This window comes from Mauremys mutica, chromosome 22, assembly GCF_020497125.1.
Source record: "Mauremys mutica isolate MM-2020 ecotype Southern chromosome 22, ASM2049712v1, whole genome shotgun sequence".
NCBI lineage: Eukaryota > Metazoa > Chordata > Testudines > Geoemydidae > Mauremys > Mauremys mutica.
Window position 1 is genome coordinate 11,850,625 of NC_059093.1, and position 22,797 is coordinate 11,873,421.

Genomic DNA, 22,797 nt, shown 5'->3' on the forward strand with positions numbered 1-22,797 from the left:
CCCCTGATTCACAGCTGGGGAAACCAAGGCACAGAGGAGTGAAGTGACTTACCCAAGGCCACGATGAGTCAATGGCAGGGCCTGGTACAGACCCCATGAGTCCCCCCATTCACTGCTAGACCAGCCCACAGTGTTGAAAATGCTTCTTGCTACTTGCACAGATCCGAGTTCATGCATGGGGCTGAGTTTTCCAAATAACCCCCTGACACAATGAGATTTGTGCTCATTAATCCCCCAACTACTGCTGGTAATGAATCCATGAATCACCTGAGAGAGGGGGCTAGCATAGGCCAGAAAGGCTGTGCAAGCCAGCAGCCAATCAGGGCTTACTGAGAGCCAATCAGGGTCAATATCAGAGCCACCCAATGAGGGCTAGGCTAGGCCCTATATAAAGGCTGCTCAGAGAATCAAGTCACTCTCTCTCAGACCTTCAGAGGGGGAAGCTCTGTCTCCTGAGGGAGGAGACCAGCACCTGGAACAGCAGAAGGTAAGTCTAGCCAGGTGTCTGCCAGGCTGCAGGTCCTGAGGGGCCTCCACTTCCCTCTTGTGGTCAGCCTCTTTGGCTTTTTTTTATTTCCATCTCCTTGAGTTTTATTTCCAATTCCTTTTCTTTTAATTCCAGTTCTTTGGGTCTTGCTTCCAGTCTAGATGTTTCCTTGGTACTCATTTTTTTTCTGCTTTTGGGTGTTGGCCATGCCCCTCTGCAGTTTACTGAACTGGGATGCCTCAGCTCAGGCTGTTTGGTTTACAGTTTCCTAATCTTTCTATTCCTGACTGAATTAAAACAAAACTTTTCATTTGCAAATGTCTCTTGCTGGTGTTTAATGGCTGACAAGGGACCAGAAAAACTGGTTTGTAACCTGTCTCTTGCAAACTGCTAATTACCTTCCAGCTAAGCCCAGCTGGAAATTTCCTTCCAACAAAACCTTGTTAGAAAAACCTTTATCTCTGCCCTCAGGGTATGTTTCCTCACTGCATCTGCAGCATCTCAAAGGAGGAAAGAAAAAAAATCTGGCTTTTGGTTACTAAGAAAAATCCCACCTCTGCTACCATGTCATAGGTTGTTTCTCCAATCTGAACATTAGAGTACAAATGTGGAGACCTACATCCTTCTAAGCTTAAATCCTAGCTTAGATCTGGTAACACTGCCACCAGCCAGAATTTAGTGTCTGGCACACACTCTGTTCCCCCAAACCTTTCCCGGGGGGAACCCAGATCCAAACTCCTGGGATCTTAACACAAAGGGAACTAAACCATTCCCCCTCCCAGACTTTCCCTCCTTTGGTCATCAGGGAAAACTACTTTGAATCAAACTCCTTGAATCTAAATCAAAGAGGGATTCACCTTCCCTGCTCTCTTCCCCCAACCTATCCCTGGTGAGTCAGACTAATCCCCTGGGGTCTCAAACAAGGGGAAAATCAAACAGGTTCTTAAAAAGAAAAGCTTTTAATTAAAGAGTTTTTTACTTTTCCTATCTCTGTAAAATCAGGATGGAAATGCTTACAGGGTATACAGCTTATAAAAACTAGAGGGACTCTAGCATAAGTGCAAGTACAGCAAAGAGATGAAAATATTGTTCCAGCAAACACACATTTGCAAATACAAAAATCAATCAAGACTAATCCGCCTTTTCTAATTCTCACTATATTGAATAGAAGAGAGTATTTCAGGAAGCTTGGGATTAAGAGAGGCCAGACGTACATCCAGGCTCTCCAAGTGAGAACACCCCCCAAAACAAAGAACCCAAAGACTTCCCTCCACAGAAATTTGAAATTCTTTTGTCCCTTGATTGGTCCTCTGGTCAGGTGTCCGTCAGGTTCACTGAGCTTTTTAACCCTTTACAGGTAAGAGACATTAACCTTAACTATCTGTTTATGACAGAGGGCGAGAAGGAGGGCAGGATGGCTGCCACTAGAGAGTCCATGGGTTGGGACCCAGAGTAGTGGGTGGGCCTGGGTCCCCCCTTGCCTCTCACCTGGCTGATGAGTGTCTGTCTAGGGCTGCACCAACCCCTTGCCAAGAGGGGTGTGACTTTGGGGGTGCAGTTCCCCACATTGGCTGGGGTGCAGAGAGACAGCTGATTGGACCCCCTGGAAGGGGGTGAGGATGGACTAAGCCACTGCTGGAGGAAGTGGCTTGAAAAGGACATTGCAGGTTGGGTGCAATGTGCCTCAATATGCCAACAGAGGGTGAGATGATGGATGGGACATCACCAGGAGGGGGCACTCCACTAGATGGAGGTAATTCCTGGAGCAACCAGCAGGAGGTGCTGTGGTGGTAAGTCCCAACACTGTTACATACCAGCTTTGTGATGCTGCTAAATGGTGTCATGTCTCTCCTGAGGGCCTGCCCCAAAGCCTCCTGACACACTCTGGGACCTGTTCCAATTAGTTCAGTGGCCTCTGGATGATGCTCCTACTGAACTCCAAGCAGTAAAAGCTTGGCTGGCTAGGAAAATGGGGGACCTTCCTGGCTGTCGGCTTTATTTCTGTCCTTCCCCTCTCCGGTCTATGGCTGAGATCTGAAAGGATATTAATCATACCCAGTTTTTATGTGGCACTTTTCATCTCAAAGCACTTTAAAAAGGTCAGTGCCAATATCCCCATTTCACATATGGGGAAACTGAGGCATGGGGAGTTGATCAGACTTGCCCATGGTCACCCAGCAAGCCAATGGCAGAGCTGGGAATAGAACTCAGGTCTCCCACATCCTCATCCAGTGCTCTACCTGCTAGGTATCACTGACTCCCAGTTAGTCACCCACATCCCACTGAAATGTAATGAGATGGGTACCTAACTTCCTGAGGCCCTTATGAAAATGTCAGTCTTTCTGTCTACTCTGTACATCTGCAGCTATTGCCCTTCGTAGATCCAAAATGAATGAGCCCTTCCCCTGGGAGGAGCTAAATTAATTATGGGGGCAGAAATAGGGCCCTCTATATAGACCTGTCTGACTTTGAGAAGCCAGTCCATGTTTACTTTGCTGGCCAACCATTGGTTTTCTGCCCAGACTGCAATTCCACAAAGAGGCCACTTGGTTGCCCTGCTTTTTAAGAAAAATCTGTAGCCACCTGGACCACAAAGGCACCCTCATCCCACACCTGGCTGGCCAAACTGCTCTCACCAGTGATGAGCTGCCAAAATCTTAACAGGTTCCCTATTAAGTTCTGATTTAAGGGGGGGGAGCAGGGGAGGGGCTGGGGGAGAGATCCTGCAGGGCCTGGGCCAATTGCCCCACTTGCCCCATCCCTTCCCCTCTGGCCAGTCCTGGAGCTTGCAGCAGCCCCCCCCACACCTTGCTGGGCCATTCCAAAAGTGGCAGCAGGATGACTCCAGAGCTCAGCTGAGCTGCCCAGCTGGTGCTGGCAGCTGGCCATGCTGCAGCTGGGGGGAAGTGGGGAAAGGGCTGGGGGAGCCTCAGCCTCCCCAGCTGGGAATCCTGGCAGCTGTCTGTTACAGCTATCCCCCTATTCCATTTTCTTTCTTACAGCTGTCCCCTTACTCCATTTTGTTCTTGTTCTCCTCCTGTGGCCGCCCCTCCCTGGCTGTTAAGTTGTTTACCAAGAGCCATTGCCCTTCTCAAAGGGATGGCCACTTGTGCTGTGTGCTAAGTGGGACCACTGCCCTGTTCAAAGAGTTGGTCCTGTTATCACCTTGTTAAACCTGCCCTTTGTGTAGGGTAGGCCATGTCCAGAGCTGCAAGACCTCAAGTGGCCACATAGCTGAGCATGAGAGTCATACCTGTGAGCTCAGAACTTGCCCAGGCATGTCCTGTGCCTACCTGCAGTTTTTCCCTGCCTTCTCTCCTCCCTCTTAACAAGGGGATCCAATCAGGATTACTGGCAGGAAACTGCCTAAGTTTGCCTTTATAACCAGACATTTTCTGATCAGACATCAGAAAGGTTCCTGCCTTGCTGCCTGGTCTGATCAGCCAGGGGTTCTGGGGGGGTTCCTTTCTCTGCTCTTGTGGTGGTTTTGAGCGTACCCCTGTTTTTAAACTCCCCTCCCACGAACAACGAATTTCACCTGGATATCTCCTGATTATTGTAAGCGAATTGAGTCCTCTGTGTCCTTTGATGCTGAAACTGCTGTGCCTGTCTCTGTGCTTGCTGCTGTCCTGGGGACTGGTGGTAACTCCCTCTTGCAAACTCCCCCTGTCCTAGATGCTGGCCTTGTTTCCCCAGCAGACAGACCCAAGCTAACTCCTTGGTCTGTATCTGTAATCTGCTTCTAGCTCCGCAGCGCCTTTGCTGCTAGAAATAAGACTGTGCTGCTGCTAAGCTGTAACTCCCTGAACTCTATCCTGGGCACACAGCATTCTGCCCTCTAGAACTACCCCTAGTATAAGGTGCACCCATTAGGTTAGGTTTAGCCTTTCGTCTAGATAACCACAGCTGTGCAAAATGAAATTACAAGTTAAGTTAGGTTTAGCATTGTACTCTGTAAGTTAGGCTTAAAGAATTGTTGCATTGTGTTTTGTTACTTGCTAATTTGTGTAGTCTTGGTTAAGTTAGATCATAAGATTTTGCTGTGTTCTGTATAATTGTGATTAAGTCTGTCTTCCCACTGTCAGCCCCCCCGGGCTTCCCCAGTCACTTACAGTCCATTTGTTCTGTGTCTCCCTAGCCTGCTTGTTCTGTCTCCCTGAGTTAAATCTCCCTCCGCAGCTCTCTTTTAATTCCTTCCCTCACGTGTTCACCCTGGTCCTACTGCTGCCAAACCTAAATTGTATTGCTAAAGTCTAGCATAAAACCCCATTGGTTACTTTTTTCTCTGATACACCTCACATTCTACATTTACACAGCTGTGACAATTTTTACCTAGAATTGTTTCCTATTTAACATATTTTATCCATAACTGTTAGTTGGTTATATGCTGCTGAGACACACCCTTTACATAGAAATTGTTAGCTACCTGTTACATGTATATTTGTTAATTGGTTACCCCACTGTATGGTATCCTACTGTGTTGTACCCCACTATTGAAACCCCCTTACTGTTCACCAAAAGAAACCCCCAATTGTCTACCTTAACAAACCCCATACCCCTCACTATTGAATTTTCCCTGTTTTTGCATTTTCTTAAAGTTTATTTTGCACCCCACCAGTGCAGTAATTGTCCCCCAAGATCCCCTACCTGCTGGCAGGGACAGCAGCAACAGGAGGTCCGGCCCACGGACCAGAGTTCCTTGCCCACCCCCTGGCCCTTTAACAACCAGTTCCCCCATGGAGGTCTAATTTTAGCAACCGGTTCTTGAGAACCTGTGGGAACCTGCTCCAGCTCACCACTGGCTCTCACACAGCAGAGGTGCAAACCCCAACACCCAGGCTGTACCTGACCCAACCTCCTACGCTGTCTGGACCATAGGCACTGACCATTGTGCATTAAAACCAAGTGACAAAATTATACATTTTTATTTAGACCCCCAAGAGGCAGGACTGGCTGTGGGATTATTTTGGGGTGTGGGAATCTGATCTTGGGATCTCTACCCTCAGTCCCCTTCTAGCTGCTGTTTCACCACCTTGTTGTCTTTATGGGACCCTCTCAAAGCTGCATGTGGCAGAGGAGATAAGACTGTTAATTAACAAGGCAGGCCAAGATCCCATATGGGACCATGGGGTCCAACAACACTGGACCACTATGGCTGCGCTTTCTGTGCAGGGGGAGAAAGGGTGTTGGGTTGCTCCCCAGGATCAACCCCACAAGGCCCCCTTCCTGAGATCACTAACACAGCCCCTGTGGATAGTGCTCTGTAGTGGGGCAGACTGCCCCACTCCCTGTGAGTGGGCTGTGGCAGGCCAGGGCACCTGTGCAGACAGGGAGCCAATCAGAAAAGGGCTTATTGTGAGCCAATCAGGGCCCAGTTTGGAGACAGCCAATCAGGGCCAGGCTCAGACATATATAAAGGCTGTGCAGGAAGGGAGCAGTCAGTCTGTCCCAGGCCTTGGAGAGGGGAAGGTCAGTCTCCAAGGGTGGAGACTAGCACCATGGACAGGGCAGTGCTGGCCAGGGCTTGGGGAGGCGAGAGAGCTTGAGCCTGTAGCCTGCCAGGCTGCAGGCCCTGAAGGGAAGGGCCTAGCAGGTGCAAGGGGCCGTAGGGGAAGTGGCCCAGGGAAGCAGACAGAGGAGGGGAGAGAAGGACATCGAGGCTGCTGCCAGAGGGTCCCTGGGCCAGGACCCAAGTAGAGGGCAGGCCTGGGTCCCCCTTCACTCCCTGCAGTACATCCAGCCAATGGTCGTAGGGAGCGGCCATTATACTACACCAGATCCCTGACAAGAAGGGATTGGACTCAGAGGGTGGTTGCACATAGTGGCTGGGGTGTGGGACTGCTGATCACTGACCCCCGGAAGGGGTTGCAGATGGACTAAGGGGCACTGCTGGAGGGCAGTGCCCTCAAAGATGCTGCCAAGCAGGCAGCAATGCGGGTCCAGAGGGCAGAACGACGGATGGGACACCACCAGGAGGAGGCTCTCCACTGGACAGAGCTAATTCCTGGAGTCACCAGCAGGAGGCGCCAGGTGGTGAGTCTCCCACCCTGTTACATGCCTGTTCTCCTTCCCCTCCTGTGGTTGGGCGGCAGGTCTTTTCTCTTCCTTCCCCATGCAAATAGTCAGGAGAGAACCAGGTGGGCTGGCTCTTTCCCCAGTCCTGCTGAGGACAGAGCAAAGCTTGATTTTCAGACTAGGCAGACACACCAGGGCTGGATGCAGGCACCAGGGAAGCAGCAGACACTACTGTCCTGTAAAACAACTGATTGCACATCTCTAAACTGTGCTGGATCGTAGAAGATGTGTGGTGCTTGTTCTGGGGCTTTCACGCCACCTGTCTGTGAACCTGCCTGGCACATCCCCAGAGTCAGCCCCAAAAACGGCCCCTGTTCAGAAGTCTTGCATGAGCTGTTCTAACTCCAGAAGCAAACAGCCTGGTGCGCCACAGCTGTGCATGAGATTGGCTGGTGCATCCCATATAAAACCACAGCCACATAAATTGTCTGGTTCTCCATCTTCCCAGGATGCTGAATGCAGATGGCACTCGCTTAGCAACTGACAACCTTCCACCATGAAGATACATCAGGCCAAATCCCATACCTGGTGTAACTCCACTGAAGCTAGTGGAGTTACACTGGGGTTGAGTTTGGCCCAACAGCATTCAGGGCACTGATTAGGTGAGAGAAATGATTGGGTGAGAGATGCCCAGGGGATCCTAGCAAGCAATCAGTGCCCCATGCTGAAGAGGAAAGTCAACCTCCGGCCCAAGGTCCATATCAATCTGACCCAGGGAAAAATTCCTTCCTGACCCCAAATCTGGCATTCAATTTAACAACTCATCAGTTAGACATCTGCTAAAGAGGGCTCTCTGCATCACCTCAGAGCATATGGCTCACTGCATTTACTGTCCTGTCTCCAGCTGTGGCCAAACCCCCATCTTCAGAGGAAGGCAGGGGAATCCCATCCCAGAATAAGAACATAAGAACAGCCGTACCAGGTCAGACCAAAGGTCCCTCTAGTCCAGTATCTGTCTACTGACAGTGGCCAATACCAAGTGCCCCAGAGGGAGTGAACCTAACAGGCAATGATCAAGTGATCTCTCTCCTGCCATCCATCTCCATCCTCTGACAAACAGAGGCTAGGGACACCATTCCTTACTCAGCCTGGCTAATTGCCATTTATGGACTTAACCACCATGAATTTATCCAGTTTTTTAAACGCTGTTATAGTCCTAGCCTTTACTAACTTGCCAGGCAAGGAGTTCCCCAAGTTGACTGAGCTGCATGAAGAACTTGCTTTTATTTGTTTTGTTTCTGCCTATTTTCATTTGGTGACTCCTAGTTCTTGTATTATGGGAATAAGTAAATAACTTTTCCTTATCCACTTTCTCCACATCACTCATGATTGTATATACCTCTATCATATCCCCCCCTAGTCTCCTCTCTTCCAAGCTGAGAAGTCCTAGCCTCTTTAATCTTTCCTCATATGGGACCCTCTCCAAATCCCTAATCATTTTAGTTGCCCTTCTCAAACTTTTATAGTGCCAGTATTTTTTTTGAGATGAGACCACATCTGTACGCAGTATTCGAGATGTGGGCGTACCATGGATTTATATAAGGTCAATAATATATTTTCAGTCTTATTCTCTATCCTCTTTTTAATGATTCCTAACATCCTGCTTGCTTTTGTGACCGCCTCTGCACATTGCATGGACATCTTCAGAGAACTGTCCATGATGACTCCAAGATATTTTTCCTGACTCATTGTAGCTAAATTAGCCCCCATCATATTGTATGTATAGTTGACGTTATTTTTTTAATGTGCATTACTTTACATTTATCCACACTAAATTTCATTTGCCATTTTGTTGCCCAATCACTTAGTTTTGTGAGATCTTTTTGAAGTTCTTCAGTCTGCTTCGGTCTTTAACGTGAGCAGTTTAGTATCTGCAAACTTTGCCACCTCCCTGTCTACCCCTTTCTCCAGATCATTTATGAATAAATTGAATAGGATTGTTCCGAGGACTGACCCCTTGGGGACCACCACTAGTTACCCCTCTCCATTCTGAGAATTTACCATTAATTCCTACCCTTTGTTCCCTGTCTTTTAACCAGTTCTCAATCCACGAAAGGACCTTCCTTTTATCCCATGACAGCTTAATTTAAGTAAGAGCCTTTGGTGAGGGACCTTGTCAAAGGCTTTCTGGAAATCTAAATATGCTATGTTGGTCACTGGTGCACTAGAGAAAAATATTCCTTCCTGACCCTTGCAGATCAGTTGAAGCCCTGAAGCATGAGACTGCATTATAGCCATTGTTTTAATACACTGCAGCAAGTGTTATGAGCACATTGAGGGCAATGCAGAGCTTCTTCTCTCCCTGGCCCATGAAGTGAGGGAATGAGCAGGAGTCAGAATGAACTACCATGACCATCCAGCCCAACCCCTTGCATTGCCAGGTCATAGAATTTCTCCCAGATACCTTTCTAAAAAAATATGCAATCTAACTGTAATGACTCCAAGCAATGGGGAGGCCACAACTCCCCTGGTAAGCTATTCCACTCTTTAATTACCCTCGCTGCTAAGAAACAGCCTTACTTCACTGCTGAATGTACTGCACTTCAGCTTCCAGCCACTGAATCTTGTGCCTTTCTTGGCAAGACCAAACCCCCCACCAGGATCTCTTTGCACGAGTAAATACCTAGCCATGGTGATCAAGTCATCTCAGCCTCTCTTCACTAAGCTGCCTGGGTTGAGCTCCATCACATGGCTTGTTTTCCAGCCCCTGGATCATTTTTTAACACCTTAAATTCTCCCCAGTATTTCCATGTCTCGCTTGCTATGTGGCCACTAGAGCCAGACATCCTATTTTAGGGCTAGCTTCACCAATGCAGTGTACAGAGACATAAGAACATAAGAGAGGCCATACCGGGTCAGACCAAAGGTCCATCTAGCCCAGTATCTGTCTACCGACAGTGGCCAATGCCAGGTGCCCCAGAGGGAGTGAACCTAACAGGCAATGATCAAGTGATCTCTCTCTCCTGCCATCCATCTCCATCCTCTGATGAACAGAGGCTAGGGACACCATTCCTTACCCATTCTGGCTAATAGCCATTTATGGACTTAGCCACCATGAATTTATCCAGTCCCCTTTTAAACATTGTTATAGTCCTAGCCTTCACAACCTCCTCAGGTAAGGAGTTCCACAAGTTGACTGTGCGCTGTGTGAAGAAGAACTTCCTTTTATTTGTTTTAAACCTGCTGCCTATTAATTTCATTTGGTGACCCCTAGTTCTTGTATTATGGGAATAAGTAAATAACTTTTCCTTATCCACTTTCTCAACATCACTCATGATTTTATATACCTCTATCATGTCCCCCCTTAGTCTTCTCTTTTCCAAGCTGAAGAGTCCTAGCCTCTTTAATCTTTCCTCGTATGGGACCCTCTCTAAACCCCTAATCATTTTAGTTGCCCTTTTCTGAACCTTTTCTAGTGCTAGAATCTTTATTGAGGTGAGGAGACCACATCTGTACACAGTATTTGAGATGTGGGCATACCATGGATTTATACAAGGGCAATAATATATTCTCAGTCTTATTCTCTATCCCCTTTTTAATGATTCCTAACATCCTATTTGCTTTTTTGACCGCCTCTGCACACTGCGTGGACATCTTCAGAGAACTATCCACGATGATGCCAAGATCTTTTTCCTGACTTGTTGTAGCTAAATTAGCCCCCCTCATGTTGTATGTATAGTTGGGGTTATTTTTTCCAATGTGCATTACTTTACATTTATCCACATTAAATGTCATTTGCCATTTTGTTGCCCAATCACTTAGTTTTGCGAGATCTTTTTGAAGTTCTTCACAATCTGCTTTGGTCTTAACTATCTTGAGAAGTTTAGTATCTGCAAACTTTGCCACCTCCCTGTTTACCCCTTTCTCCAGATCATTTATGAATAAATTGAATAGGATTGGTCCGAGGACTGACCCTTGGGGAACACCACTAGTTACCCCTCTCCATTCTGAGAATTTACCATTAATTCCTACCCTTTGTTCCCTGTCCTTTAACCAGTTTTCAATCCATGAAAGGACCTTCCCTTTTATCCCATGACAGCTTAATTTACGTAAGAGCCTTTGGTGAGGGACCTTGTCAAAGGCTTTCTGGAAATCCAAGTACACTATGTCCACTGGATCCCCCTTGTCCACATGTTGACCCCTTCAAAGAATTCTAATAGATTAGTAAGACACAATTTCCCTTTACAGAAACCAGGTTGACTATTGCTCAAGAGTTTGTTTTTCTATGTGTCTGACAATTTTATTCTTTACTATTGTTTCAACTAATTTGCCCGGTACCGATGTTAGAATTACTGGTCTGTAATTGCCAGGATCACCCCTAGAGCCATTTTTAAATATTGGCGTTACATTAGCTAACTTCCAGTCATTGGGTACCGAAGCCGATTTAAAGGACAGGTTACAAACCTTAGTTAATAGTTCCGCAACTTCACATTTGAGTTCTTTCAGAACTCTTGGGTGAATGCCATCTGGTCCTGGTGACTTGTTAATGTTGAGTTTATCAATTAATTCCAAAACCTCCTCTAGTGACACTTCAATCTGTGACAGTTCCTCAGATTTGTCACCTACAAAAGCCAGCTCAGGTTTGGGAATCTCCCTAACATCCTCAGCCGTGAAGACTGAAGCAAAGAATCCATTTAGTTTCTCCGCAATGACTTTATCGTCTTTAAGCGCTCCTTTTGTATTTTGATCATCAAGGGGCCCCACTGGTTGTTTAGCAGGCTTCCTGCTTCTGATGTACTTAAAAAACATTTTATTACCTTTTGGAGTTTTTGGCTAGCCGTTCTTCAAACTTTGGCTTTTCTTATTACACTCTTGCACTTAAGTTGGCAGTGTTTGTGCTCCTTTCTATTTGCCTCACTAGGATTTGACTTCCACTTTTTAAAGGAAGTCTTTTTATCGCTCACTGCTTCTTTTACATGGTTAAGCCACAGTGGCTCTTCTTTAGTTCTTTTACTGTTTTTCTTAATTTGGGGTATACATTGAAGTTGGGCCTCTATTATGGTGTCTTTAAAAAGGGCCCATGCAACTTGCAGGGGTTTCACTTTAGTCACTGTACCTTTTAACTTTTGTCTGTCTAACCCCCTCATTTTTGTATAGTTCGCCCTTTTGAAATTAAATGCCACAGTGTTGGGCAGTTGTGTTCTTCCCACCACAGGGATGTTGAATGCTATTGTATTATGGTCACTATTTCCAAGCGGTCCTGCTATAGTTACCTCTTGGACCAGCTCCTGCGCTCCACTCAGGATTAAATCTAGAGTCGCCTCTCCCCTTGTGGGTTCCCGTACCAGCTGCTCCATGAAGCAGTCATTTAAAGTATCGAGAAATTTTATCTCTTCACTTCAGGACGAAATGCAATGTTCCCAGTCAATATGGGGATAATTGGAATCCCCCACTATTACTGTATTCTTAATTTTGATGATAGCCTCTCTAATTTCCCTTAGCATTTCATCATCGCTATTACTGTCCTGGTCAGGTGGTCGATAATAGATCTCTAATGTTATATTTTACTAGAGCATGAAATTTCTATCCATAGAGACTCTATGGAACATGTGGATTCGCTTACGATTTTTACTTCATTTGAATCTACACTTTCACATATAGTGCCACTCCTCCCCCTGCAAGACCTGTTCTGTCCTTCCGATATATTTTGTACCCCAGAATGATTGTGTCCCATTGGTTGCTCTCAGTCCACCAGGTTTCTGTGATGCCTATTATATCTATATCCTCCTTTATCACAAGGCACTCTAGTTCACCCATCTTATTTAGACTTCTGGCATTTGTGTACAAGCACTTTAAAAACTTGTCCCTGTTTATTAGCCTGCCTTTTTCTGATGTGCCAGATTCTTTATGTGACTGTTTATCATCTGATCCAGCCCTTACATTATACTTTTCAGTCCTCTGCTCCTGACTATAACCTGGAGATTCTCTATCATCAGACTCTCCCCTAAGAGAAGTCTGTGTCCGATCCACACGCTCCTCTGCAGCAGTCGGCTTTCCCCCATCTCCTAGTTTAAAAACTGCTCTACAACCTTTTTAATGTTTAGTGCCAGCAGTCTGGTTCCACTTTGGTGTAGGTGGAGCCCATCTCTCCTGTATAGGCTCCTCCCATCCCAGTTTCCCCAGTTCCTAATGAACATGAACCTCTCCTCTCTACACCATCGTCTCATCCACGCATTGATAGATTCTACCTCGTGTGTAGGAGGCAGACTACATGATCAAAATGGTCTCTTCTGGCTTTGAAATCTATTATCCTATAATGCAAGGAGGGAGGGATGGATAGAATTATCTTTTTTAGGGCTTGGCAGGGGTGGCCTTTCATCCCCAGAGCTCTGCTCCTGCAATCAGAGCTACTTGCTTGGACCCCTTATCGGACCCAGGAAGCTATAGGTGATTGTGCTAAGGGGACCTGACTTCAGAATCAGGGCCTAAGACCTGGGTGGAGATCATCAACTGAGAGCATGTGAGCAAAATTTCCTCCTGAAAGCCATAAACCTCAGGTTGCTCCCAACTTGGGCTGATGCCTAAGATCTGCCCTGAAACAGCCCATGCGTCTCCTCTACAGTGGTACATAGGTGGTTTCTCCAGCAGAATGCCAATCAGACCCTTCTAAAGCACTTTACAAACTACACACACAATTATTTCAACTGCTATGGGCATGCAGCCACCTCTGGGGTGGAACGCAGCAGCAAACACCTCCTATGATGGACTGGAAGAAATGGGAACACCCAACGAATGACTACAAACTAACCAATCAACTGGTCAGGAAGCACAACACTTGAAAAAGTTAATGGTAAGGAATGATTTTAAACTCATCTGGGGATGCATGTTCATAGACATCAGGCACTTATTTAGATACTAAAAGCAGTGGCCAGTTTTTTGTTGGGCATTGAAGATCAAACCCCAGTTGTGTGGGTGCTGAGCCCATGATAACCAGGCCTATAAAGCATCATTTCCAGCCCTCATGATAATTACAACCACAATCCTGCAAACACTTACGTGTGAGGAAACTGTATGGTGCAGAGTCCCATTGAGTTCTGGGATTTTCACCACCTTATGCAGCAAGGGGATTTAGGATAGACATTAGGAAACTTCCTAACTCTAAAGGTAGGTAAGCATTGGACCAGGTTGCCTGGGGAGGCTGTGGAATCCCCATCATTGGAAATTTTTAAGAACAGGTTGGAGGAACGCCTACCTGGGAGGGTCTGTTTACTTGGTTCTGCCTTGGAGCAGGGGGTTTCTTGAGATCCCTTCCAAGCTGGCAAGTCTGATTCTATGAGGTGACATTCAACTGCTGGGCTAATCTGGGTATGTTTCACCTAGTCAATTCCCTGCCATTACAGGGGACCTTAATTTGGGCCTAAGTTCCCTGTAAGCTGCATGGCTGCCCAGCAGGCTATTAAGGGCTGCAGGTGCCTAGTGGGCAGAGGCACCTCTCCCCCAGCCCCACCGGAGCTGCTGTGGCAGGGAGAAGTGCTCTCCCCTGTCAACTGCAGTGAAAGAGGGCTGGAGGAGTGTGTTCTGTCTGTGTGTGTCTCTCTCCCTCCCTCCCCCGTGGAAGCCTGCACCCCAAACGCTTCATCCATGGCCCCACCACAGTACCTGCATCCCCAGCCAGAGCCCTCACCCCCCCCAACCCTCTGCCCCTAGCCCTGACCTCATCCCTGGCCCCACCCCAGAGCCCACACCCCCAGCCCAACACCTCACCCCACCCCTCTGCCCCAGCCCTGAGCCCTCTCCCACACCCCAAATGCCTCATCCCTGGCCCCACCTCAGAGCCTGCACCCCAGACAGATCCCTCACCCCCCTGCACCTCAACCCTGACTCAGCCCTGAGTCCCCTCCCACACTCCTAACCCCTTGGACCACCTCCCAAAAACATGTCACCTCCATATTGGTGCACATAACAAAATCCATTCTGCACATGGATGTCAAAACTTAGAGGGAACACTGCCTTGGGCCCTGGTGGCACCATGGCTTCCTGGTTTCTGCCGATGGAATAAAGTTTAATCTCCTGGAGACTGAAACGCTTTGGGTCTAACTAGTCTTTGGGCTTCACATAGGGGTATCTAGGTGAAACGTAATGGCCTGGGATATACAGGAGGTCAGACAAGACCTGAGGTTCCCTTCTAGCCATGAAGTCTCAAACTATTATGCCTTTTCATGTCTAAAATTCTTCCTCTGCCTAAATGCTGGCAGATGGGGGGGGGGGGCCTGCTATCTCTCCATGTTTCAGATGAGCATCTCTCCCCACAACTTTTGCACGAGGACAATCACCATCCCCAGGTCTGTCCTGAACTTAAACTTATTTTGGCCTGTTTGAACACATGAAAAGGGGACCTTGCCACGCAGTCATTGGCAATAAAGCAAAGCAGCCACAAAGCCAAATTAGCTAGAGGAAAAGGCTTTTTAATGCAGTGCCCACCCACCAGAAAAAAAGAACCCAGGTCTGTTCATGCTCAAAAGAACCCAGTGCCCACACTAAAAGCAGCCAACCAAAGGCCCCGATCCAGCAAAGGCTCACACACATGCACAACAGTACGAGCTAGGAGCAGTGCTGGTGACTTCACTGGGGCTACTCCCCATGTGTAAGCTGCATAAGTCTTTGCAGGATCACAGCCTGACCTCTTCCTCCCACTTTTGTGTTTTCTTGGTGCGATCATGACCCTCATTTCCCTTTTTCTTGCATATCTCATCCCAGTAAGAGCTCTTATTAATTAACAATTGAGTTGTGGATATTTTAGGGGTCTGTGTTTTGGGTGGGGGAGGTAGGAGTGAAGGGAAGGAATGGGGACAGAGGATGGTGGTATCAGCACCTCCCTGCAGCAAGTACCTTCAACTCTCAATGCCTCTGTTTCCCTAGCTACGAAATGGGGATTGGGAGGGTAATCACACTGGTATAGCCTACAGAGTGTAGTACCACAAGTAATAGGCTGCAGCATGGGAGATTGAAATTAGGAAAAGCTTTCTAACTCTAAGGAGAGTTAAACAGATCTAGGGAGGCTGTGGAATCCCCCTCACTGGAGATTTTTAAGGACAGTTTGGACAAACACCTGTCAGGGATGGTCTAGGTTTATTTGGTCCCGCATCAGGGCAGGGGGATGGACTAGGAGAGGACGTCTCATGGTCCTTTCCAGCTTATTTCTATAATACTGTCAGGTGCTGGAGTAGTTGCAACAGATCCTGAGACATGAACAACTTCTTGCAATCCCACAGATCTGTCAAGTGCAGCAGTGACATCCTGATGGCTTCTGCATCAGAAGGAGGAAGTGGAGGAGATTTGATGAGAGGAAGGGCCACCTGGCCTAGGGCATAACCAGAGGGGACGTTTAATGAAGATCCTGAGCAGGAATGGTAAGTGAGCATCCTCTGCTCAGACTGCAGCATGCACAGAAAAGGACAAAACCAAACTGGAGCTACCGAGGCACCTGCCGAACATGTCTACTCACAAACTTTAAGGTTAGAAGGGAGCATCCTAGGCAGGGCTGACAAGGGGAGGGGGGAAGCTGGTACAAATTACTAGGGCGTGGCAGTCTGGAAGGGGGCCCAGCTTCCCTGGCCCTGTCTAGCCGGTCCACCCTTGCTGGGGGGCCTGAAAAATGTTTTTCACCAGGGCCCAAACCAGCTCTCGGTGGCCCTGATCCTAGGAAAGAATTCCTTGTAGTAACTCAGAGCCTCCCCGTCTAGTGTCCCATCACCAGCCAACTGGAGATATTTACTCCTGCTTTGCTTTCAAACCATCCCTCCCTTCAGGCTCTGAGCATCTTGCACTGCTGCCCGGCAGTGAAACAGAGGCTGGCTAGGACCATCCTCTGATCCCCACTCACCCTTGTACAAGCCTCAGGGGGCAATGCTGCTCCTCTGCTCCGCCCCAGATGCTAGTAGGCCCATTGCCCAACCAAGTATAAAAGCTAGGGCAGCTTTAATCAGTGCCTGTTTGGATGCACACCAGCTCCCTGCTGCTGGGTGGAGTTCTCAATTGTCTATTTGGGATGGAAGGTCTTGGGGCACACGCTGCCTTCATACACCTAAAAGGTTCCAGTCACATGGAATATCAGGGTTGGAAGGGACCTCAGGAGGTCATCTAGTCTAACCCCCTGCTCAGAGCAGGATCAATCCCCAAATGGCCTCCTCAAGGGTTGAATTCACAACCCTGGGTTTAGCAGTCCAACGCTCAAACCACATCCCTGATGCAGTCTGGGTTCACCACCACCAAGCCCCGACTCCATGCACGCAATGGACTGCACAGCTCCCCTGCTTCTGCAGGAAGGTCAGACCTGCTGCTCTGCCCACCCCAGTGCTACAGGGTTCCTGAGTTGGGGGAAACTTGCTATTTAGGCTGCCCCAGTTCAGAGCAACCTGCAGCCCTGCTAATGCCTCTGGTGAACCTCAAACCAATGCTCCTTCCCTCTCCCTCGCAGTGGGTGGCTGGGAGGCAGCTGGAAACGCAGGGCAAGGGGTGCAGGGGGCCAGTGCAAAGAGCAATGACTTAAGTTCAATGCAAGGACAACGCCCAGAACTGGCCCCTCCAGGCATGAGCCAATATTTGCTAGTTTTTTTGCAAAGGGAGAGGCACAGAACTGGGGTTAGGCACATGGGGGCCTGGCAAACACCTGAGCTCCTCAGTGGGGCAAGGAAATGCAATGGGGGAGGGGCCCCCAGGCCTCCTTCCACCCCACAGCAGCAGCAAGCTGGCCTCGCTTACCTTGCCCACGTGCAGCCCTAGAGAGCGGGGTGACTCGGGGTGGGGGCGCAGGGGGAACCCAGCACGCCCAGCCTCCCGCAGGCAGACACCATCGTGCGTCACGTGCGTGGGGCCGGCCGGCCGCCCGGCTCATTTATAACCTCACACAGCACCACCTGCTGGCAGAGCCGCAGCACTGCAGGGCGCCCCTGCAGATCCCCAGGGCTGAGCCGGCGCGTGCTGTGGGTGGTGATGATGCAGGGGCTTAGGGGGACCAGACAGCAAAGGTGAAAATTTGGGACTGGGTGGGGGAATAGGAGCCTATATAAAGACCCAAAAATCAGGGCTGTCCCTATAAAATTGGGACATCTGGTCACCCTATGGGCTTAACTTCAGCTGCATGCCCAAGCTGCCCCATGCTATAGCTCACAGGCTTAAAGGGCTGTGTGGCTGTCAGACCACCCAGGATGGGGGGCAGGGGAGGCAAGTGGGACAATTTGCCCCAGGCCCCGCAGGCGCTGGCCTGGCAGCAGTCAGGGTCTTCGGCAACATTTCGGCAGCAAGGGGCCTTTCACTGCTGCTGAAGACAGAGCGACTGAAGGGCCCCCCGCTGCCAAAGACCTGGACTGCTGCCAGGTGAGTACAAGCACCACAGCTCCCCCGCATTGCCCCAGGCCCCCTGAATCCTCCGGCTGGTCCTGGTGGCTGTGATAGGGCTGCCATCTTCGGGGGCACAGAAGAGATTGAACCAGGAACCTCACAGCTGAAACAGCATAAATTCCAATAGCTGCAGCTAAAACACCCTATCTCTAGTACTGTAGAGGAAAACCTCTAACACACACACAGTGGATTACACACATGTTTGCATGATCTGAGGCTACTTGTTTTGGTTCCTCTTTTTTTAACCTCCTTCTTCCTTCCTCGCTTGTCTCCACAGGTGGAGGCTGCTGGCTGCTCCCTGCTGGGCAGAGGCAGCTAAGGGGAGCAGAAGATTGAGGTGGGCTGGAAGAAGAGAATCTCAGGGAAGGGGGCCAGACTGTGGAAAAGGCAGACTGAATGCAGCAAAAGGGAGGCAAAGACCAGGGCTCGTTAGGGCAGGGCAGAACTCAGCCAGCTGCTGGGCTTGTGTTCTTAGGTAGTTATTACCCAAGGTGGTGTGTGGTGAGCAGGTCCACTACTGCTCTTCCCTTTTAATGCGACTTGAAGTGAAACACTGCACAGCGCTGGGCTGCTGGAGTCTCACTGAGCGGTTGGAGTTCAGAGTCATAGGTTCCAAGGTCAGAAAGGGCCATTGTCATCTAGTCCAACCTCCTGGATGACACGGGCCTTGGGGCTTCCCTGGAAGTATTCCTAGAACAGAGCCGAGGAAAAAACAGCCATTCGCAATTTAAAAATTGCCAGTGATGGCAAATCCAATGCAACTCTTGGTGTATTGTTCCAACAGTTAACTATTCTCTCTGTTAAAAATCAGCACCTTATTTCCAGTCTGAATGTGTCTAGCTTTAACTTCCAGCCATTGCATCGTGCTAGGCTTTTCTCTGCTAGATTGAAGAGCCCATTTATCAGGTAGTGGTTCCCCCTGCAGGTACTTACAGACTGTAGTCATGTCACCCCATAACCTTTGCTTTATTAAACTCTCTAGAATTTGAGCTCCTTGCTTCTCATCGCTATCGGGCAGGTTTTCTAATCCTGCAGTCATTCTCGTGGCTCTTCTGTGAACCATCTTCAATTTGTCTGCATCCTTCTTGAATCGCGGACACCCAGAATGGACACAGGATTCCAGCAGCAGTCCCACCTGTGCCAAATACAGAGGTAAAAATCTTTCTGCTCCTACTTGAGATTTCCCCTGCTTATGCATTCCAGGATTAGTGCTTTGGGCCACAGTGCTACACTGGAAGCTCATGTTCAGCTGATTATCTACCATCACCACTTTTTTCCAGTTTCCTGTCTGAAAAAGAGCCCCCGCATCCTCTAAGGCCCACATTCTTTATCCCTAGTGATAGACTCTTACATGTAGCCATATTAAACCATGCATTGCTTGCACCCATCTTACCAAACAATTCATTTTGCTCTGTACCAGTGACCTGTGCTTCATTATTCCCCCCGCCCATTTTCTGTCATCTGCAAACTTTATCAGTGAGAAGTTTTCTTCCAGGTCCTCAATAAAGATCCTAAATAGCATAGGGCCAAGAACTGATCCCTGTGGGACCCCCTAGAAACACACCCACTCAATGATGATTCCCTGTTGACACTTAAATTTGGAGACCTGTCTGTTAGGCAGCTTTTTTTAAAGTGCGCCTGGTTAATATTTGCAGTCACTCAGCACTTCTGCAAATGAGGTCCAAGTGCTTGTTATAGAAAGCAGCATCCTGCATGGACCCCATCTGCCCTTCCCACACTGACCCAGTGTCCCTGAGTCCTAGAGCTGTTAGCCCAGCTGCAGCATGCTTCCAGGGACAGAACTAAGAAGGCTGAGAAGTCAGGCAGAATTCCTACAGCAATAGGGTTAGAAGAAAAAGATTGTTAAGAGAGACACTTCACAGAATATCAAGGTTAAAAGGGACCTCAGGAGGTCATCTAGTCCAGCCCCTCCTCAAAGCAGGACTAATCCCCAGACAGATTTTTGCCCAAGATCCCTAAATGGCCCCTTCAAGGATTGAGCTCACAACCCTTGGGTTTACTAGGGCAATGCTCAAACCACTGAGCTATTTTCACTAATGTCCTTTGCTTTTCTTTAAATGCACAGAAATCAGTGATGTCAGATTCCCCACCAGTGCTGCATGAACAGGTTTGTCACACCCTGGTGAGACCCCAATTCTAGAGATAAAGCAGAGTTCATTCTCTGCACCTTTGAGACTCTGGCTTCTCTGCAGAGATTACCACTTGACAAGCACCAATGGTGCTAGTGGCTTCTGTGATGGGGACAGGTGACTATTAAGGACCCACCAACTGATTTCACATAAGCTACTGTACCACCTCCTGCTGACCAAGCATGTTCACTCTCCACAGGCTGCATGCTGGGTTTGAACCTGTCACCTAGACCATTGAGGCTACAAGCCAGGCCTTTGTGGGAAGAGAGCTGACCATTGAAACAAATGCTTTGTTACTTACACACAAAATAAATGATTAAAGTTTTTTTTATTCTGCTTTGCCTCTGGCATCTATTCATCCATTTAAAATAAACCCTCCCCACACCTTGTCCATATGGTGTTCTCTGTCTCCATTTCTCTTGTGTTTTGCATGCCATCATGGTTGCTTTTCATGGGCTTCTCTGGCCAGGTACCAGCAAGAATCTACATGTACTCTGGGATTAGTGCCCTCTGGCTAACTACTCCTTGTGAGTGGCCTGATGTCTGAGTTCTCCCACGTTTGACCAAAACAGAGATGCTGATGTATTTTACCTTTCTCCTCAGGATGGAATGGTGCAGTTCACTATTTTATCCCCTTAGAGTCAACTGCAGCTTTCACTTAGTTCAACCCCTGGTTAATTAGATCCTCCATCTAATTCAATCAGCACCTTAGGAGCTCAGTTGTTTGTGCTAACAGGGTGGAAGTTGTCTTCCTTTCTCTTGAGCAAGGCCGATCCCTTCAGGAAGCTATTACAGGATAATTTGGTCATTGGCCATAAAAAAAGCAGGCAATTGCTGAGGGCCAGATCCTGTGCTCAGTGATGCTAGTGAAAGCTTGGCATATCCCCCTCCTTTCAAATTCTTGGATGGCTTAAGTGGGTTTGTACAGCTCAACACGAGATCAGAATCCAGCCCTAAAGCTGAACCATAATTCTGCAGTTAAAGAGACCAAGAAAGCACCTGAAAATAAGATGACAGAATACCATTAGAGGAGTGAAGTTCTGGAACAGCCTTTCAAGGGGAGTAGTGGGGGCAAAAGCTATATCTGGCTTTAAGACTAAGCTTGATAAGTTTATGGAGGGGATGGTATGATGGGGTAGCCTAATTTTGGCAATTGATCTTTGATTATCAGCAGGTAAGTATACCCAGTGGTCTGTGATGGGATGTTAGATGGGTTGGGATCTGAGTTACTACAGCAAATTCTTTCCTGGGTGCTGGCTGGTGAGCCTTGCCCATATGCTCAGGGTTTAACTGCCATATTTGGGGTCAGGAAGGAATTTTCCTCCAGGGCAGATTGGCAGAGGCCCTGGAGGTTTTTCGCCTTCCTCTACTGCATGGGGCACTTGTTGGAGGATTCTCTGCAGCTTGAGGTCTTCAAACCACAATTTGAGGATTTCAATAACTCAGACATAAGTTATGGGTTTGTTATAGAAGTGGATAGGTGAGATTCTGTGGCCTGAATTGTTCAGGAGGTCAGATTAGATCCTAATGGTCCCTGCTAACCTTAAAGTCTATGACTAACAGGCATTGGAATCGGGAAGACATTCCCCAGTAGGTCAGGACCTTTTGAAAGTAGAGCACATTTTGGGGCTCTGCACTATTCTGTGTCTGTCTGGGGTTGACAGGAGCAGCCTGCCCTAGTCAATGAAAGGCCTGATCCTACAAGATGCTGAGGGAGTAGGAAGTGAGAGTTCCTAGCACTCCCCAGGCTCAGCCCTCAGCAGTCTATTCCAAGAGACCCAACTCACTGATCCAAAGTCAGTAAAGTCAATGGGAGTCTTCCAGCTGAGCTGGGCTGTGAGACTCAAACCCTCTTATGATGGACTGAGCAGGGTTGGGGGATTTTTACTCTCCCTCCTTCACTCTAGGCTGCAATCCTGGCCATGATGTTGCTAATGATTATTTAGCATTACCTCTCTCCTCCCTATTCCCCCACCCCAGATGTCAGCTGCGTCTGGACATTATCCATACGGTGAGGTACTCATACATTCATGTAATAGCCACCAGGCAGGGATGATGATCAGTGTCATCTGTCTGCCACTCCTCCTCAGAGCCTGCATCTCCTCTGTCAGACTCACAGCAGGACTCTAGAGCTAATTGTCCCAGATCCTCAAAGGTTTTTTAGGTACCTAATGCCCACTGGGAATTGGGATCCTAAATATCTTTGAGGATCTGGGCTGCTGTTCTCAAACCCACCTCTCTCCTGCAGGGGGTAGCAGGAGTTTACTGAAGAATTAAACAAGAAAATGTTATACAAGCACAGATCCACCCTCTGCCCATTACAACCAATTCTCCAAGCTTCACAATGAGGTACTACAACCAGGCTGAACAGCAACATGGAACATCTTTTTAATGTACAGTCAGAGACAACCTCCCCCTCTTGTCCCCCCGCAAACAAGTCAAGGACACCGGAGGGCCTCTGGCCACGGGGCTATCCCAGAACCTCGATGTGAAGCACGTTTCTTCAGTTTTGTCCACCAAAAAGGAAACAAAATAATAAAATAAAGCAAGTTAATTTCTCCCATAGCCACGCAAGTGTCATAGAACCAGCCAATGGCCAAATAAAAGGCGGGTGATGGGTTTTGTTCCTTTTCTGTTGACGTTTTCAGTTTGCAGTGTTGTTGTGTTAATGTCCCGAGCTGTGTCGAAAAGGGAGAATGACAAATACGTCTTGTTATACATGGTTTCCCCTTGGAATAGCCAAAC

At 48.2% G+C, this 22,797-nt stretch overlaps 2 long non-coding RNA genes across 7 annotated transcripts in view; one reads left to right on the plus strand and one right to left on the minus strand.

Moving 5' to 3' along the window:
• The window catches only part of LOC123354654, a 57,044-nt gene extending 39,687 nt beyond the window's left edge, over window positions 1-17,357 (minus strand). The window contains exon 1 of one of the 2 annotated variants that reach the window (XR_006574801.1): window positions 17,264-17,357. This is a non-coding gene — a long non-coding RNA (uncharacterized LOC123354654). Of the gene's footprint in view, window positions 1-52; window positions 187-17,263 lie in introns of those variants that run through there. The other variant, XR_006574802.1, reaches the window with a different exon arrangement.
• Window positions 423-22,720, plus strand: LOC123354653. Of its 5 annotated transcripts, none has more exons than XR_006574800.1 (5): window positions 12,783-13,352; window positions 15,775-15,912; window positions 18,180-19,054; window positions 19,989-20,030; window positions 20,252-20,806. It is a non-coding gene; the product is annotated as an uncharacterized LOC123354653 (long non-coding RNA). The 5 variants fall into 5 exon arrangements; XR_006574798.1 differs by having other exon boundaries at window positions 18,180-18,239; window positions 18,885-19,054; window positions 19,989-20,806; XR_006574797.1 differs by lacking the exon at window positions 12,783-13,352 and adding an exon at window positions 423-487 and having other exon boundaries at window positions 19,989-20,806.
• The last annotated feature ends 77 nt before the right edge of the window (window positions 22,721-22,797 follow it).